Source organism: Rhincodon typus, chromosome 1 (assembly GCF_021869965.1).
Source record: "Rhincodon typus isolate 14 chromosome 1, sRhiTyp1.1, whole genome shotgun sequence".
Lineage (NCBI taxonomy): Eukaryota > Metazoa > Chordata > Chondrichthyes > Orectolobiformes > Rhincodontidae > Rhincodon > Rhincodon typus.
The window spans coordinates 142151944-142169945 of NC_063332.1; the positions used below are offsets into that span (position 1 = coordinate 142151944).

Genomic DNA, 18002 nt, shown 5'->3' on the forward strand with positions numbered 1-18002 from the left:
CAGCAAATCTGGCTATATTTCATTTTAGTTCCTTCATCCAAGTCATAAACATAGATAATAGTTAATTGAGCACCAAAACTGATCTGGTGATACTAATCTGTTAGAAGTTGCCAATCTGAAAATGAACTTCTGTTCAATTCCCTATTTTTAATAACAGGAGAGAAAATGCTTGGGAAACTCAGCAGGTCTGTCAGAATTTGTGGAGAGTGAAACAGAGTTAATGTTTCAAATTTGATAACTCTTCTGCAGTTTCTCTCCACAGATGCTGCGTGATCTGCTCCCTTTCTCCAGCATTCTTTTTTTTTATTTTAGATTACCAGCATTTGCAGAAACTTGCTTCTTTTTCCTTTTAGCCTGTATCCAATCCATCCTGATATATCACCTCCAACACGAGCCCTTATTTTCTGGAGTAACCTATATGCAGCACCTTTTAGAATGCATTTTAAGAATGCAAATGCATTACATCTGCTTCTCCTTTATCTACCCTGCTTTTTGTAGTGTCAAAAAAGTCTAATGAATTCATAAAAATATGATTTTCCCTTCATAAAATCATATTGAATGTATTATGATTTTTTTTTCCTTAGTGATGGATTCTAGCATTTTCCAGTGATAGGTGTCAGAGCATCTAGGCTAAAGATTTCTGTCTTCTACCTTCCTCCTGTTTTGAACAGTGATTTTACAAGCTTTCCAATCCAATGAATAGAGTCCCAACCTGTTTAGCCTTTGGTCATAAATCAATCCCTCCATACCAGGGATCATCCTAGTGAACCTTCTCTGAAATGCCTCCAAAGAAGTGATATCTTTCCTTCAAAAAGGGGACTAAAATCGCTCGCAATACTTCAAATGTGGTCTCCCCAGCACTGTAAACAATTGCAGTAAGAGTTCTCTGTTTGCAAGAGTTATTACTTGCCCCCGGAGCAGCTGGGTCTTGAACACTGCATTACAAGAGACCCCCATTCCCTACACTTATACTCAAACCCCCTTGGGAATGGCAAGCATTCAATTCATTTTCCTGATTACCTGCTGCGGCTGTGTGCTAGCTTTGTGTTTTGTACAGGATTTTGACCCAGTGATGGTAATGGAACAGCAATATATTTCCAAGTAAAGATGGTGAGTGGCTTGGAGGGGGAGTTGCAGATGGTGTTTCCATGAATGTGCTGCCCTTGTCTTTCTAGATTTAATCACAATCAAGATATTTTAAACCTGTCAAAATATTAGTTGTCTTTGGCATCCAATGCAAAGAGCTCATCAAACTTTTTGAGTAACGTTGTTGGTGACATTGTTGCTGACATTGTTGCAAGGATCCTATTCTGGATCAAATTTGTGTTTTTGCTTTCAGAATAATCCCTTCACAGCAAATCATCATACTTTCCCTTCACAAATTTGAGTATTCCACATTTTACCATAGTTAGGGACAGAAGGTACCATGAAAAACGCATGTAATGGCCTTTCTGAAGCCATGACCTTTCCCATCTCTGGATATTTGAACGCCTGACTCTGAAGTCTTATGCACTTGAAACATGACTTTCTAACTTTTACACTTAATGCCCCAAGCAGTAAAGGCAAGCATGCTGCATGTCTTCTTTACCACCTCATTGACTTGTGTAGCCACTTTCAGGGAGCTATGGACTTGAACGCCAAGATCCCACTCTATATCAATGCTCCAATGTTCCTAAGGGTCTGGCATTTGGACACAATGATTTGACATTCAACTTAATAAATACTTACACATGGTTTTGCCACTGACTGATGAAGAACTGCTGGAAACTGGTAATTTTGACATTGACATATCTCTGTAGTCTCCGAGTGATCTTGATCTGTCAGAGCAGAAGACTGTTTTGTTGTCTGAAGCACCTACAGCAACTAGCTGTTGGTCTGGAATCTTTGCTACTCTTGGTTTGATTTGACAGCGGATTTAATCTAAGGTATCATCTATACTCACACCAGCATTTCACTGACATTAAATTTCCTTGCTGCAGCATTTTTTGGATGAGTTGTCAAATGTTATGATTTGTAATAAAAACTGGAAGAACTGCGGATGCTGTAAATCAGGAACAAAAACAAAGTTGCTGGAAAAGCTCAGCAGGTCTGGCAGCATCTGTGAAGGAAAAAAACAGAATTAATATTTCGGGTTTGGTGACTCTTCCTCAGAACTGATGGTGGCTGGGAAAATGTCAGTTTATATGCAGAAAATAGGGAGGTGGATGGGGTAGGGAGTAAACGATAGCATAGAGCCCAAAGAGAAGAAAGCCAGTTGGACAGACAAAGGAGTTGCTGATGATCAGGCTGGGAGGGTGAATAGTTGTTACTGGGAACGGTCAGTGACTAACAACAGGGGGCGTGTAATGGCAGGCTATGTGGCAATCTAATGGCTTAATGTTTCTCTTCCTCGTTGTAAGCACCTAAAATATAAACCAACTTTCTTTAAAACATTAACAGGCTTTGCAGTCATCTACATTGTGATATAGTTTAACATCCAAACTCTTCAAAACAAATGTATTTTTTTTTATCGCAGTATTATTAGTTGTATATGTGTAGTTGTTGTCTGGCATGATGTCTTCAGTATCTGATTCATCATTCTGTGTGAAGGGTGATGACTCATTCAGTCCAGAAATGTCATCTGTTTCTTCACAGAACTTGACCATTGCTCATTACAATGTTTGTGCTCAGTGTAGGCCACGTATAATGTTTCTTTCCATGAACTCGTGCTTGTGCAAAAATCCAAGAACTTGTTTGCTTCAAGTTGGGATAACTATTTGAGGGTAAGTGAACTCAGTTGATTGGGTAGCTGGTTTGCAACGTAGAGGCATACCAATAATGTGGGTTCAGTTCTCGTACTGGCTGAGGTAACCTTGAAGGCCCTGACTTCTCAACCTTGCCGTTCTGAGGCACAAAGACCCTCACATTAAACTCATCACCAGTAGCCCCTCTCTAATGAGAGAACAGTCTTGGTCCCCTGGGACAATGGTGATTTTTTTTTTAAAACTTGAATCATGCAGTTGTATCACTTTCTCCCTGCTTTTCAACAATGCGCATACACATGTGGCTGAGGTGTGTGTGTGTGCGTGCGCGCACGTAGGGAAGAACTGTATAGATCTCTCTTCCAAATATGAGAGCTGCCAGTGAGGGTAAACTGCTGCCCGTAGGTATAATATAGCTATATGAAGATCTTAGCAAGCTGTTTTACATTTAATGATTGTGGATTTTACACCATGAATAGTACATTGTCCAAGATCATTTGACCGAGGATAGTGAAGAGAGGAGGTAATATTTTAATCAACCCATTTCCTATACGTGTCATGGGAAGATGCACTAATGTGTGGTGCACTGTTGTTGGACACAATTTGGTGAGGTACACTGAAAATAGTAATTATGGCAGTCAACACGTTAACAATTGTTGCAGTAGTGTTTTCTTTGATTTGTTGTAGATATGGGTGAAATTGTAAAATATTCAATCACTAGAATGTAATTATGTCCTTGTACATGGAAAATAAAGGCCACAATCTTGCATTGTAGGTCAGAATGAATCTTGTGTAAAAAAGAGTCTTTTTTGATTATTCAAGCTGATGGAATTGATATTTTTCACATAATTTGTAAAGTTGATTAATGTCTTTATTAATATTGGGGCAATATATGGATTCATGTGTCCATCTTGGTTTTGTTCTGTGCACCTGTGACCTATGTGTACTGATAGAACCCTTGCTGATTTTTCATTATTTTCATTTTTTTCTTTCATAAATTTTGTTTTGGAGCTGAAGATGACCTGTGGACTTTGAAACAGCTTGTGGTAAAATGAAAAGAACAGATGTCTTGGTTTTATTTCACATTTCCTGATACTGCAGTAATTTTGGTCCCAGTACTAATTTCTGTTAAACTGAACCAATGAAACTGCTGAGTGGAGTGTTAACTGTTGTTGGATTCTGAGAGAACTGTTTCTCCCTTAGTTGTTTCATTATATTTCATGCTTGACTATATATTATCAGTAGTTTGTCATTTGCAGAATTGCATGCTGTGGGTGATTATAGTTATCTGATTTTTGTATTTGTTATTACGTTTTAATTACAATTTTTAATGTAATCATAACAGAGTAATTTTATGTCTGCCCTTAATTTGAGTTGGTGGAAAAGAAGTAAAGAAAGAGAAAGGGAAGTGTTTATTTTGTTTTTGTTGATTTTAACGTAGAGTTCTGATGCTTGGAGTTGTTCCATAGTCAAAGGAATTGATTGATGCTTGGTTATAAATGGCTCCTGTAATTGTTTGCTAATAGTTACATAGTTTTCCAATCTTCACTAGACACAGGTGAGGTGCCAGAGGACTGGAGAAATGCAAATATGATTTCGTTGTTTAAAAAGGATACAAAAGAAATGCCAAACCATAATAGGTAAGTTAGTCTTACCTCAGTACTGGGCAAATTGTTAGAATCAATTCTGAGGGATCGAATAAACTGTCACTTAGGAAGGCATAGACCAGTCAGGGATAGTTAGCATAGCTTTATTAAGAGAAGCTCATGACTTACAAATTTGATTGAATACTTTGAGGAATTGACAAGGAGGATCAATGAGGGTACTGCAGTAGATGTTGTCTATATGGATTTTTAGTAAGCCATTTGATAAGGTATCACATGGCGGACTGGTCAAAAAAGTAAAAGCCATGAGATATAGGATAATGTATTGAACTGGATCCGAAGTTGGCTCGGTAACAGGAAACAAAGGATCATGGTCGAGATAGTAAGAACTGTCGATGCTGGAGTCAGAGATAACACAGTGTGGAGCTGGAGGAACGCAGCAGGCCCGACCCGAAACATCAGCTTTCCTTCACCTTTGATGCTGCCTGGCCTGCTGAGTTCCTCCAGCTCCACACTGTGATAATGGTCGATAGCTGTCCCTTCAAATGCAAAGCTGTTTCAAGTGGTGTTCCGTTGGGCTTAGTGTTGAAACCCCTGCTGTTTGTTTTATGCATTAATAATTTGGACTTGAATGTGGGGTCAGAATTAGGAAATTTGCAGATGACAACAAAAAAATTGGCCATGCAGTGGATAGTGTAAAGGATAGCTGAAAGATTCAAAATTATATAGATAAGTTGGTAGAGTGACAGATGAGTGCAACTCTAAGTGTGAGGTAATGCATTTAGGGAGGTCAAATGGTAAACGGAAATGCGCAATAAATAGGAATACAGCGAGAGGGGTAGATGAAGTGAGAGATCTTGGCGTGCAAATGCACAAGTCCCAAAAGGTAGCAGTGCAGGTCGATAAGGTTTTAAATAAGGCATTTGAAATGCTGTCTTTCATTGACCGATATATAAAATAGAAAAGTAGAGATATAATGAAACCGTATAAGACGCTGGTGCGGCCACAGCTGGAGTATTGTATGCAGTTCTGGTCATTACATTACAGGAAGGATATACTTTCTCTGGCAAGAGTGCAGAGAAGATTTACTAGAATGTTGTCAGGGCTGGAGAATTATAGCAACGGTGAAAGATTGAGAGGTCGGGGTTGTTCTCCTTGGAACAGAGAAGACTGAAGGGCAACATGATCGAGGTATACAAAATTGTTGGGGTAGAGACATGATGAATCTGTTTCTCTTGGCAGATTGTTCAAAAACCAGGGGTCATAGATTCAAACTTAGAAGGATTGGAGGAGATGTGAGCTGATCTGGAATTTGCTGCCTGAGTTGGTGGTGGAGGCAGAGATCCTAAACTCCTTTCATAAAGTATCTGAATTTGCACCTTAAGTGCTGTGAGTTGACTGCCATGGCCCAAGGGCAGGAAGATGGACCTCTGAGTGTCTTTGGGTCAGCATGGGCAAAATGGACTGAATGGTTCCCTTGTGTGCTATATCATTTCAGTGATTCTGTGGTTTGTAACTGTAGTAGTCTTGTATGCAGAATGAGCTGATGTTAGTTGTGAATGTTTAGAGGAGCTTAATTTGAATGAACTATTGGCTAAAACATGATTTTTACTGGGTTTCAGTTTTCAGACCTGTTGAGCTTCCAGCAACTTCTGTTTTTGTTGTCAGTGTATTTATGTATGTATTCAACTATTGAATGAAGTTTTCATGTTATGAATTGTAATCTTACTAAATTTAAACAGATAAATGACAAAAAAGGCATGAAAAACACTTTTGATATCCTCACAATGTAATGAAGTCTTTCAGAGTAAGGAAGTTACTTTCGAAGTATAATTAATGTGCAGACAAACAAATAATTCAAACGGATTAAGATTGCATAAAATTAGCATTCAAGTGCAGCAAGTAATAGGGAAGGGAAATGGAATGTTGACCTTCATTTCAAAGGGAATGTTGTATAAGAATGAGGAGGTCTTGCTTAAATTATTCTGGCTAGAGAAGGTTTATTAGGTTGATCCCAGAATGGAGGACTTACAGGGAGAGGTTGACCAGGACTTTGTACTCATTGGGGTTTAGAAGAATGAGAGGAAACCATGTTGAAACACAACATTCTTAAGGGGCTTGATAGGGCAAATGCTAAAAGGTTGTTTCCCTTGTGAGAGAGGCGAGGACCAAAGGGCATGATCTCAGACTAAGGGGTCACCTATTTAAGACAGAAATGTAGGAGATGCTTCTTCTCTCTGAACCTGTGTAAGTCTTCTAAAGGCTGTTTTGCTAATTCTATTGAACACAAGAACACAAGAACTAGGAGCAGGAGTAGGCCGTCTGGCCCTTCGAGCCTGCTCCGCCATTCAGTAAGATCATGGCTGATCCTTTCGTGGACTCAGATCCACTTACCCGCGTTCTCACCGTATCCCTTAATTCCTTTATTGTTCAAAAAAAATCTACCTTTTTTTTAAAAGCGTTTACTGAAGTAGCGTCAACTACTTCACTGGGTGAGGAATTCCATAGATTAACAACCCTCTGGGTGAAGAAATTCCTTCTCAGTTCAGTCCTAAATCTGCTCCCTCTAATCTTGAGGCTATGCCCTCTTGTCCTAGCTTCACCCGCTAGTGGAAACATCCTCTCTACTTCTATCTTGTCTATTCCCTTCATAATTTTATATGTTTCTATAAGATCCCCCCTCAATCTTCTGAATTCCAATGAATATAATCCCAATCTACTCAGTCTCTCCTCATAAGCCAACCCCCTCAACTCCGGAATCAACCTAGTGAACCTCCTTTGCACCCCCTCCAGTGCCAGTACATCCTTTCTCAAGTAAGGAGACCAAAACTGCACACAGTACTCCAGGTGTGGCCTCACCAGCACCTTGTACAGCTGCAACATAACCTCTCTGCTTTTAATTTCAATCCCTTTAGCAATGAAGGACAAAATTCCATTTGCCTTCCTAATTACTTGTTGTACCTGCAGACCTACCTTCTGTGATTCATGCACAAGGCCACCCAGGTCCCTCTGCATAGCAGCGTGCTGCAACTTTTTACCATTCAAGTAATAATCCTTTTTACTATTACTCCTACCAAAATGTATGACTTCACATTTATTTACATTGTATTCCATCTGCCAGACCTTTGCCCACTCACTCAATGTATCTATGTTCCTCTGCAAAGTTTCACAGTCCTCTGCACACTTTGCTCTGCCACTCATCTTAGTGTCATCTGCAAACTTTGACACCCTACACGTGGTCCCCAGCTCCAAGTCATCTATATAAATTGTAAATAATTGCGGTCCCAACACTGATCCTTGAGGCACACCACTAGTCACTGACTGCCAGCTAGAATAACACTCATTTATCCCCACTCTTTGCTTCCTGTTAGTCAACCAATCCTCTATCCATGCTAATACTTTACCCTTAATGCCATGCATCCTTATCTTATGCAGTAGCCTCTTGTGTGGCACTTTGTCAAAGGCCTTTTGGAAATCTAGGTACACCACACCCACTGGGTCCCCATTGTCCACCTCGCTCATAATGTCTTCATAGAATTCCAAAAGATTTGTCAAGCATGACCTGCCCTTCATGAACCCATGCTGCGTCTGCCCAACGGGACAATTTCTATCAAGATGCCTTGCTATTTCTTCTTTGATAATAGACTCAAGCATCTTCCCCACTACAGAGGTTAAGCTAACTGGTCTATAATTCCCCATCTTTTGTCTACTTCCCTTTTTAAACAGTGGCATCACATTTGCTGTTTTCCGATCTGCTGGGACTGCCCCAGAGTCCAGCGAATTTTGGAAAATTACCGCCAGTGCACCTGCTATTTCTCCCGCCATCTCTTTTAGTACCCTGGGATGCATTCCATCAGGGCCAGGAGACTTATCAATCCTTAGCTCCATTAGCTTGCCCAACACTACCTCTTCCGTAATTGATTGTTTCCAGGTCCTCACCTACCTTCGTCTCTTTGTCTATTACTGGCATGTTATTAGTGTCCTCCACTGTGAAGACCGATACAAAATACCTGTTCAATGCCTCGGCCATTTCATCATATCCCATAACTAAATTCCCCTTCTCATGCTCTAAAGGGCCAACGTTTACTTTAGCCACTCTTTTTCGTTTTATATATTTATAGAAACTTTTCCTATCTGTCTTTATATTCTGTGCTAGTTTTTTCTCATGTTCTATCTTACTTTTCCTTATAGCTCTTTTTGTGGCTTTCTGTTGACCTTTAAAGTTTTCCCAATCTTCTCGTTTCATGCTGTTTTTGGCCACTTTGTATGCCTTCTCTTTCAATTTGATAGCCTCCCTTATTTCTTTAGACACCCATGGCAGATTACCCCTTTTCTTACAGTCCTTCCTTTTCATTGGAATATACTTTTGCTGAGCACTTTGGAAGATTGCTTTGAAAGTCCTCCACTGCTCGTCAACTGTCCCACCATAAAAATCTTTGTATCCAGTTTACATTAGCCAAGTCCTCCCTCATTCTATTGTAGTTCCCCTTGTTCAAGCACAGGACCCTTGTATTGGATTTTAGCTTCACACTCTCCATCTGTATTCTAAATTCAACCATACTGTGATCACTCCTTCCAACAGGATCCCTAACTATGAGGTCATTAATTATTCCTGTCTCATTACACAGAACCAGGTCTAGGATAGCTTGTTCCCGCGTTGGTTCCATTACATACTGTTCAAGAAAACTATCACGCATACACTCAATGAACTCCTCCTCAAGGCTACCCTGACCGAGCTGGTTCGACCAATCTACATGTAGGTTAAAATCCCCCATGATAATTGCCGTACCATTTTTACAGGCATTAGTTATTTCTTTGTTTATTGCCCGCCCCAATGTGATGTTATTATTTGGTGGCCTATAGACTATGCCTATCAGTGACTTTTTCCTCTTAGAATTTCTAATTTCCACCCAAATGGATTCAACCTCATTCTCCATAGAACCTATATCATCTCTCAGCACCGCCCTGATGGCGTCCTTGAATATCAGGGCTACACCACCTCCCTTACCTTCCTGTCTGTCCTTCCGAATAGTCTGGTACCCTTGGATATTTAACTCCCAGTCGTGACCATCCTGTCACCATGTCTCCGTAATGGCTACCAAATCATATTCATTCGCGATGATTTGTGCCATTAACTCATCAACCTTGTTACGAATGCTACGAGCATTCAGGTAAAGTGCCTTTATGCTAGCTTTCTTACCCTCATGATTTCCAACATCTCTAATAATATCTCCTGAATTATCCTTCCTTTTTGCTTCTTTCATAGTCTGCGTTGAACTTAAACCCTCCTGCACACATGCTAACCTGCTGCTTACCTTTTTATTTACCATCATACTCCCTGTCGTTTTCCCTTTCCCTTCCCCCCCAACTCACTAGTTTAAAGTCCTCGTGACCACCCTATTTATCCTTTTCGCAAGAACACTGGTTCCAGATCGGTTCAGGTGGAGACCGTCCCATCGGTACAGATCCCTCCGGTTCCAAAACTGATGCCAATGCCCCATGAAATGGAACCCCTCTTTCCCACACCACTCCCTTAGCCACGTGTTTACTTCCCTAATTTTCTTATCCCTAAGCCAATTTGCACGTGGCTCGGGCAGTAATCCGGAGATTATGACCCTCGAGGACCTGTTCCTTAATTTTGTTCCTAGTGCTTGATAATCCCCAAACAGGTCCTCCATCCTAGCCTTGCCTATGTTGTTAGTCCCAACGTGGACCACAACAACTGGATCCTCCCCCTAACGCTCCAATATCCTTTCAAGCCGGTCAGAGATGTCCTGCACCCTGGCACCAGGCAGGCAACACACCATGCGGGACTCCCGATCGGGCTTGCAAAGGATACTATCTATCCCCCTAACGATAGAATCCCCTACAACTACCACTTGTCTATTTGCTCCCCCCTCTTGAATGGCCACTGCCCAAGTATATTCCCGGCAGCCCCCTGGTCCTCGCTGTCGCCTCTCTCTCTGCTGCTGGAAAAATGAAGGCCGCTAACGCTCGAGGTAAGTCCTTTTAAGAGGGAAAGCTTACCTTCCCGGCAGCCCCCTGTGAAGGCTGTGATCAACAGATTTCTAATTATTAAGGAAATTGGTGGTTATGGGGATAAGGTTGGAAAGTGGAGTTGAGGATTATCAGATAAGCCATGATCTTATTGAGTGGTAGGCTGCACTCATTGGGCCAACTGTTCCCATGTTTTACAGCCTTCAGATCAAATATATGGAATGAGAGATCAATTGAGCCTTTGTTGCCAGGGTTGCTAGGTTTGGATATCTCAAAATGTGAAGAGGAAAATTTTACTTGTTGTGAAATAATATTAAAACCTTTACTTTTCCTTTAAATCAAACAGAAGTGACTAGAGTGATTTTGAAAATCTGTAACCAAAACAGAGAAGGCTGGAAATATTTTGATGATTCAGGATTTGCAGATCAACAGTTATCTGACTTAATTTCATTCATTTTCTCCCACTTTCCTGTTCGTGGTATAGCCTTTTATGTTTTATTTTTCAAATTTTGTATCCAGTTTGCTCTTAAGAGTTATCACAGATTTTGCTTTTAGTCATTGTTTGTTTCTAGAATATAGTCTATGACCTGATGGCTGTTAGGAGAAAAATCCTCATTTCATCTTATTATGCTTTTAATGAATCAGTAATTCAGTGACTGTCTTTGATAACTGGTATCAAATTCCCATTAATATTATTTTTTTAAAGTCCCTGTTTCTCATTTTGTAAGTTTAATTTATAACATCAAGTTTGTAAATCTCAACTTCTGATAATTTCACATTATCCCTAAAGTAGCACACCCAAAATGGATACCTTGGTCAATGATGAGTGAAAAACATTTTTTTTAATATTTCCTCTTTTAATGAACCCAAGATCATTTTTTTTCATTTATAACTGTTGATGTTCTTTTCCACTTTAAAGGATTTATTAATTTGAACCACTAATAACCCTTGTGTGTCTGGCTGGGAGGGTGATCATTTCTGAAACACATGGTTCTGATTTCAAGTCCCACTTTCAGGACTAGAGCACAAAGATCAAGGTTGACACTCCACTGCAGTAAGCAGATTAACACTACAGCAAAGATACTGTCTTTTGGATGAGAAGTTAAAATGAGGCCCTATCTGTCTTTGGATATAGTTGATTACGTAGTACTATCAGAAGAGCTGGGGAGCTATCCTTGGTATCCTGGGCAATATTTGTCCCTTATTCAACTGTTGCTTCCACTGTTAGCTTGCAAATAATTGTAGTTTCACCTGGTTGACAGCACTTTTAGTTTTTCCTGGTGCTACTCCTGGCATGTCCTCCTGCACTCTCTTTTGTTGAACCAGGGTTGATCTCCAAGCTTGATGATAATAGCAAAGTGGAGGATGTGCTAGACCATAAGGTTTCAGATTATGATTGAATAAAATTCTATTGCGGTAGTTTTTAAGCGCCTTATGAATGCCCAGTTTTGAGTTGCTAGATCTGTTATAGATCTATCCCATTCAGTTTGGTGATAGTACCACACAATATGGTGGAAGCATAATGAAGGCATGAATTCATTTCTGCAAGGACTATGTGACAGTCACTCCTACCAGTACTATCATGGACAGATACAGCTGGATAAGTCATAGATTGGTGAGGGCAAGGTCAGGTAGCATTTTCCCTCTTTTGGTTCCCTTGCGACCTGCTGCAGACCCCGTCTACCAGCCATGACTCAGATAGCTTGGTCAGTGGCTACCAAGCCACTCTTGGTGATGGGCATTGAAATACCCTAACCAAATTCATTCTGTGTGATTGTTGCACTCAGTGCTTTTTAAAGCACTGCTCAAAGTGGAAGAGAACTGACTCATTAGCTGAGACAGGTGGACAATGTCACAGAACTAGCATTCAGAAGTGCAGGTAAATACTCTGGATATACGAGTTCCAATCTGACCATAACTGATGGAATTTGAATGCAATGAATAAATCTGAAAAAAAATGCTAATCTCCATTATGGTGACAATGACAGCAATTATTGATTGTTGTAAAACCTATCTAGTATTCTTTGGAGAAGGAAATCTGCCATTATTATCTGGTTTGGCCTTTGTGACTGCAAATCCACAGCAGTATGATTCTTAAATGCCCTCTGAGAATGCCTAGCAAGCCATTCACTTGAAGGGCAGTTAGGGATGGGCAACAAATGTTGGCCTTATCAACTACACCTATGAAAGAACAAAAAAACAGTCTGCTTACCTGTGTTTGACCTAATGCCATGAAACTTCATGGGGCCTGGAGTCAATGTTGAGAGCGCCCAATGCAATCCCCTCCCAGCTGTATACTGCTGTTATGAAAGTGGATGTTGCAGGGCCAGCAGGGCTAGAATTGTTGTTTTCAGTGATTGTGTTGATGCCAGATGGCCTGGGTTTCATTTGTTTTTAGAGAGTCATGGTGTTGTATAGCGTGGAAACAGACACTTTGGTCTCACTTGTCCATGCTGACCAGGTTTCCCAAACTAAATTAGTTCCATTTGACTGTGCTTGGCCCATATCTCTCTAAACCTTTCTGATTCATGTACCTGTCCAAATGTCTTCTAAATGTTCTAACTGTATCTGCATCTACCATTTCCTCTGGCAGTTCATTCCACATACGAACCACGCTCAGTGTGAAAAAGTTTCTCCTCAGGTCCCTTTCAAACCTTTCTTCTCTCACATTAAAATTATGCCCTCTAGTTTTGAACTTCCCTACCCTAGGGAAAAGACCTTTGCTATTCACCTTATCTATGCCCCTCATGATTTTATAAACCTCTATAATGTAACCCGTCATCCTCCTAAGCTCCAGGGGAAAAAAAATCCCAGCCTGTCCAGCCTCTCCTTATAACTATGACTCAACATATCCTAGAAAAGCAATCTGTAGACCTGACTAGGTAAGGACAGATTTTCTTCTTTAGAGGACGTTAGTGAACCAGATAGGGGTTATCACAGTTATAAAAACCTATCAAGGCCCATGGGGAATCATTCATTCATCTCCTGTGGAGCTAATTGAGCATGAGTTCTCTCAGTAACAGGTGCCAAGCTGGAATGCATCATCTGAGCCCTTTATAAAGCAGACCCAGTTCTATGAAATCATATTGTAGAGTCCATGGATCGTGTATATATTGGTTGTGGGTGATTGCACTGTTTTTGTTTGTTAATGATTTGAGAAGTCTATTGCTGTGCTGGTATGTTGAACTTCAGCAACCCCACCCACCTCAGCTTGTCGAAGTTGGCTATTAACAGCTGCACAGAGCATACTCTGGAGGGGCTCATTTCTGCTGACTGCCTGGGTGCCCTTGGAAAGGGAGCACTTGGTGTCCACTGATTGCTCAGTGCCTTTAGCGAGAGGTGGCGCTGTAGGGAGTAGAGTGCTTTATCTCCCCATCTAACTCTGTTTTGATTTAGCCTCTCCCTCTCCCTAATTCCCCCTCAGTTTCTGAAGGTTTGCATTGCCTTTAATGGAATTCACATGTAAATATCCAACATGGGTGATTTACTGATGGTGGTTAATAGAGTTAGAATTAGAATTATGTTTTATTGTCACGTTTAGTCAAGTACAGGAGTGCACCGGCGCCATCTAAGGTATAAAAACCTGAATTTAAAATAACCATCTCGGATACAAAAACCAGACTTTAAAAAAATGCAGAAATCCAAAAATATCAGAGTCAAGAAGAAAGGGAAGGGTCCAGATCTAAAAGTCTTATTTCCATCCTGCTGCCGCAGGCCCTCATTTTAATTTAATATCTGAGGGATGTGAAGCGTGGAATTCATTTGAGTTAGTGATTGGAGCAAATGAGATAGGTGAGCAAAGGGCAGGTACATAAGATTTGGAAACTGTTCACATGAAGAATAAACAACCAGTCTGGTTGGGCTATTTGGCCACTTTTGGGTTGTAACCTAAACAAGCTTTTCTCAATGATCCTAGTAAGTTAACTGGTTCAGGAGAAGGGAATTCTGCATGAAAGTGACTGATTGCATATTCTCTGTATAGTGCGTCCTTCAGTAATCCCAGCCACTTATATTTCCATGTGTAATCTGATCTTGTTCCCAGGTGCAACTGCTTCATCTGGTTCTCCTCTAATTCCAGCCTGGTGCCTTCAACGAGATTCCACATGGTAGACTAATTAGTAAAGTTAGGTCACATGGGATTCAGGATGAGCTTGCCAATTGCACACATAATTGGCTTAACGGCAGGAATCAGCATGGTGGTGGAGGGTTGCTTTTTGGACTGGAGGCCTGTCACCAGCGGTGTTCCACTGGGATTGGTTCTGGTCCTTTTTATTTGCTTGTCATGTATATAAATGACTTGGATGAGAATATAGAAGGTATGGTTAGTAAGTTTGTGGATGACACCAAAATTAGTGACATAGAAAACCTTCTTCACTGTCTACTAAGATTACAAAGGGATCTTGATAAATTGGAGAAATGGACTGAAAAATGGCAGATGGAGTTCAATCTGAACAAATGCGAGGTATTGCAAGTTGGTACAACAAACGAGGGTAGGGCATATAGAGTTAATAGTTGGGCCTTGGGTAGTTTTGTAGAATAGAGGTACCTAGGAGTCCGAGTACATAATTCTTTGAAGTTTGCGTCCCATTTAGACAGGGTGGTTAAAAGGTTGTTTGGCACGCTTGCCTTCATTGCTCAGTCCTTTGAGTATAGGAGTTGGGAAGTCATGTTGAGGTTGTACAGGACATTGGTGAGGCCTCTTCTGGAATACTGTGACTAGTTCTTGTTGTCCAGTTATAGGAAGGATATTATTAAGCTGGGAAGAAGTCAGAAGAGATTTACCAGGATGTTGCTGGGTATGGAAGGTTTGAGTTATAAAGAAAGGCTGAGTAGAGTCCTAGACCCAAACTGGTCCATGCTGACCATGGTGCCCACTCAGCTAGTTCCAATTGCTCACATTTGGTTCATATCCCTCTAAACCCTTTCCATCCATGTACCTATCCAAGTGTTTTTTAAATGTTGCTATTGTGCCTGCCTCAACCACTTTGTCTGGCAGCCAATTCCATACATGCACTACTCTCTGCGTGAAGAAGTTGCCCCACAGGTCCTCCTTAAATCTTTTTCCTCTCACCTTAAACCTATGCCCTCTAGTTTTCAATTCCCCATCCCTGGGAAAAAGACTATATGCATTCATCCTATCTATGCTGCTCATGATTTTATACACCTCAATAAGGTCACCCCTCATTCTCCTACATTCCCAGGAATAAAGTCCTATCCTGGCCAACCTCGCCCTATAACTCGGGCCTACTACTCCTGGCAACATCCTCAAATCGTCTTTACATACTTGCCAGTTTAACTATGTCTTTCCTATAACAGGGTAACCAAAACTGTACACAATACTCCAATGCGGCCTCACCAATGACTTACACAACTGTAACATAACGTCCCAACTCCTATACTCAGTGCCTCGACTGATGATGGCCAGCATGCTAAATGCCTTCTTCACCACCCTGTCCACTTGTATTGCCGCTTTCAAAGAACTATGTACTTGTACTCCTAGGTCCCTCTATTCCACAACACTCCTCAAGACCTTATCCTTTACTGAATAAGTCCTGCCTTGGTTTGATATTTCAAAGTGCAACACCTTATCCGTATTGAATTGCATTTGCCAATCCTCAGCCCACTTACCCACCTGATCAAGATCCTTCTGTAATTTTTGATAATATTCTTCGCTATCAACGATACCTCCTAATTTTGTATCGTCCACAAGCTTACTAATCATACCTTGTACATTCACATCCAGATCATTTATGTAAATAACAACAAAGTTCCCAGCACCGACCCTTGTGGCACACCACTAGTCACAGGCCTCCAGTCTGAGAAACAGCCTTCAACCATCACCCTCTATTTCCTACATTTGAACCAATTTTGAATCCAATTAGCTAGCTTTCACTGGATCCCATGCGACTTAGCTTTCATGACTAGCCTGCCGTGCGGGACCTTGTCAAAGGCCTTACTAAAGTCCATATAGACAACATCCAGTGCCCCTACCCTCATCTATCTTCTTGGTTACTGCTTCGAAAAACTCTAAAAGATTTGTCAGACGTGACTTCCTATGCACAAATTCATGCTGACTATCCCTAATCAGACCTTGACTATCCAAATGTTGGTCGATCCTATCCCTCAGTAGCCTCTCCAATAACTTGCCTACCACTGATGTCAAGTGCTCTGGCCTGTAGTTCCCTGGCTTGTCTTTTCTACCTTTCTTAAACAATGGAATAACATTAGCCACTCTCCAGTCTTCCAGAACTTCACAAATGGCTAAAGATGAAGCAAAAATCTCTTCAAGGGCCTTTGGAATTTCTTTCCTAGTCTCCCACAACATCAGAGGATGGACTTGATCAGGTTCAGGAGATTTATCCACCTTAATGCGATCTAAGGCTGCAGACACCTCCTCTCTGGTAACATGAATGTGGTCCAAAACATCCCCACTTGTTTCCCTTATTTCCTTAGCATCCATGATCCTGTCCTCAGTAAACACTGAGGGGAAATATTCATTAAAAAATCTCTCCCATCTCCTGTGGCTCCATACATAGATGGCCATGCTGATCTTTAAGGGGACCTATTCTCTCCCTAGCCACTCTTTTACTCTCTTAATATAGCTACAGAACCTCTTGGGATTATCTTTAGCCTTATCTGCCAGATCCATCTCATACCCTCTTTTTGCTTTTCTGATTTCCCTCTTAAGTGTGGGTAGAATTACATAAAAAACAGAAATGGACCATTCAGGTGTAAGTTTGTGGCCACAACCTAAAGAATATCCAAACGGAGAAACCTACTTCAGAGATTGTGTTAAGGCGGCTTTCATTCAATATAAAGATGTGACAGATCCTGAACAAATAAAGCCATTAGAAGCTTGAAGAGTTTCTGAGAAAGGAATTGGAAGCATTGTATCATCTTAGGAAATATAGAGCTAAGATACAACGTTATTGTGAGGAGAATAATGATTGATGACCTTATGATGGGGGCAACTTTAACACCTCCGTTAAAGGCACAGGATTAATTTACATACAGGTATTGCTTGAGGATCCTCAGTAAAATTTTAATAAAAGGTAAAGCAGACCCAGTGATGTACCTGCAGAACTGTCTGTCTGGGGCTGGAACTAAGCTAAGTACGCAACAAGTAGTGGTTCTATTTTTGTGCTCGACAATAAATGATGTTCCTTTCCTGTCGGATTTTCTGAGTTATTATAATAACAATCTTGAATTGGTTCATGGTTATCATTAGATTAGGTATTAATTCCAGATTTATTAATTGAATTCAAATTCCACCATCTGCCGTTATGGGATCCAAACCCATGTCCCCATAACATAAGCCTGGGCCTCTGGGTTACTTGCCCAGTGACACTGCCATATCCCTTTGTTTCTATAATAGAAAAAATGAAATATATAGAATTTCTAATTTCCTATGAGGTTTTGTTTTTCTTTAATCCTTCTATTTTACCTAATGTTTCTTTCCATAAACGGACAGATCATGAGGGGACTTGACAGGGTGGATGATGAAAGGATGTTTCCTTTATGGGAGAGACTAGAACTAGTGGAAGCAGTAAGGCTTTTTCCATTTAAGATGGAGATGAGGAGAAATGTTTTGATCAAAGGGTCATGGGTGTTCTGAGCTGTCTTCCCCAGAGAGCTACTGAGGTGGGGATGTCGTTGAATA

At 40.8% G+C, this 18002-nt stretch overlaps 1 protein-coding gene across 1 annotated transcript in view; it reads left to right on the top strand.

Moving 5' to 3' along the window:
* Positions 1 to 4306: 4306 nt before the first annotated feature.
* Positions 4307 to 18002, top strand: part of LOC125485449 (rap guanine nucleotide exchange factor 6) — a 195430-nt gene continuing 181734 nt past the window's right edge. The window contains exon 1 of the mRNA XM_048608298.1: positions 4307 to 4381. The gene's annotated coding sequence lies outside the window, so the exon portion shown is untranslated. The remainder of the gene's footprint in view (positions 4382 to 18002) is intronic.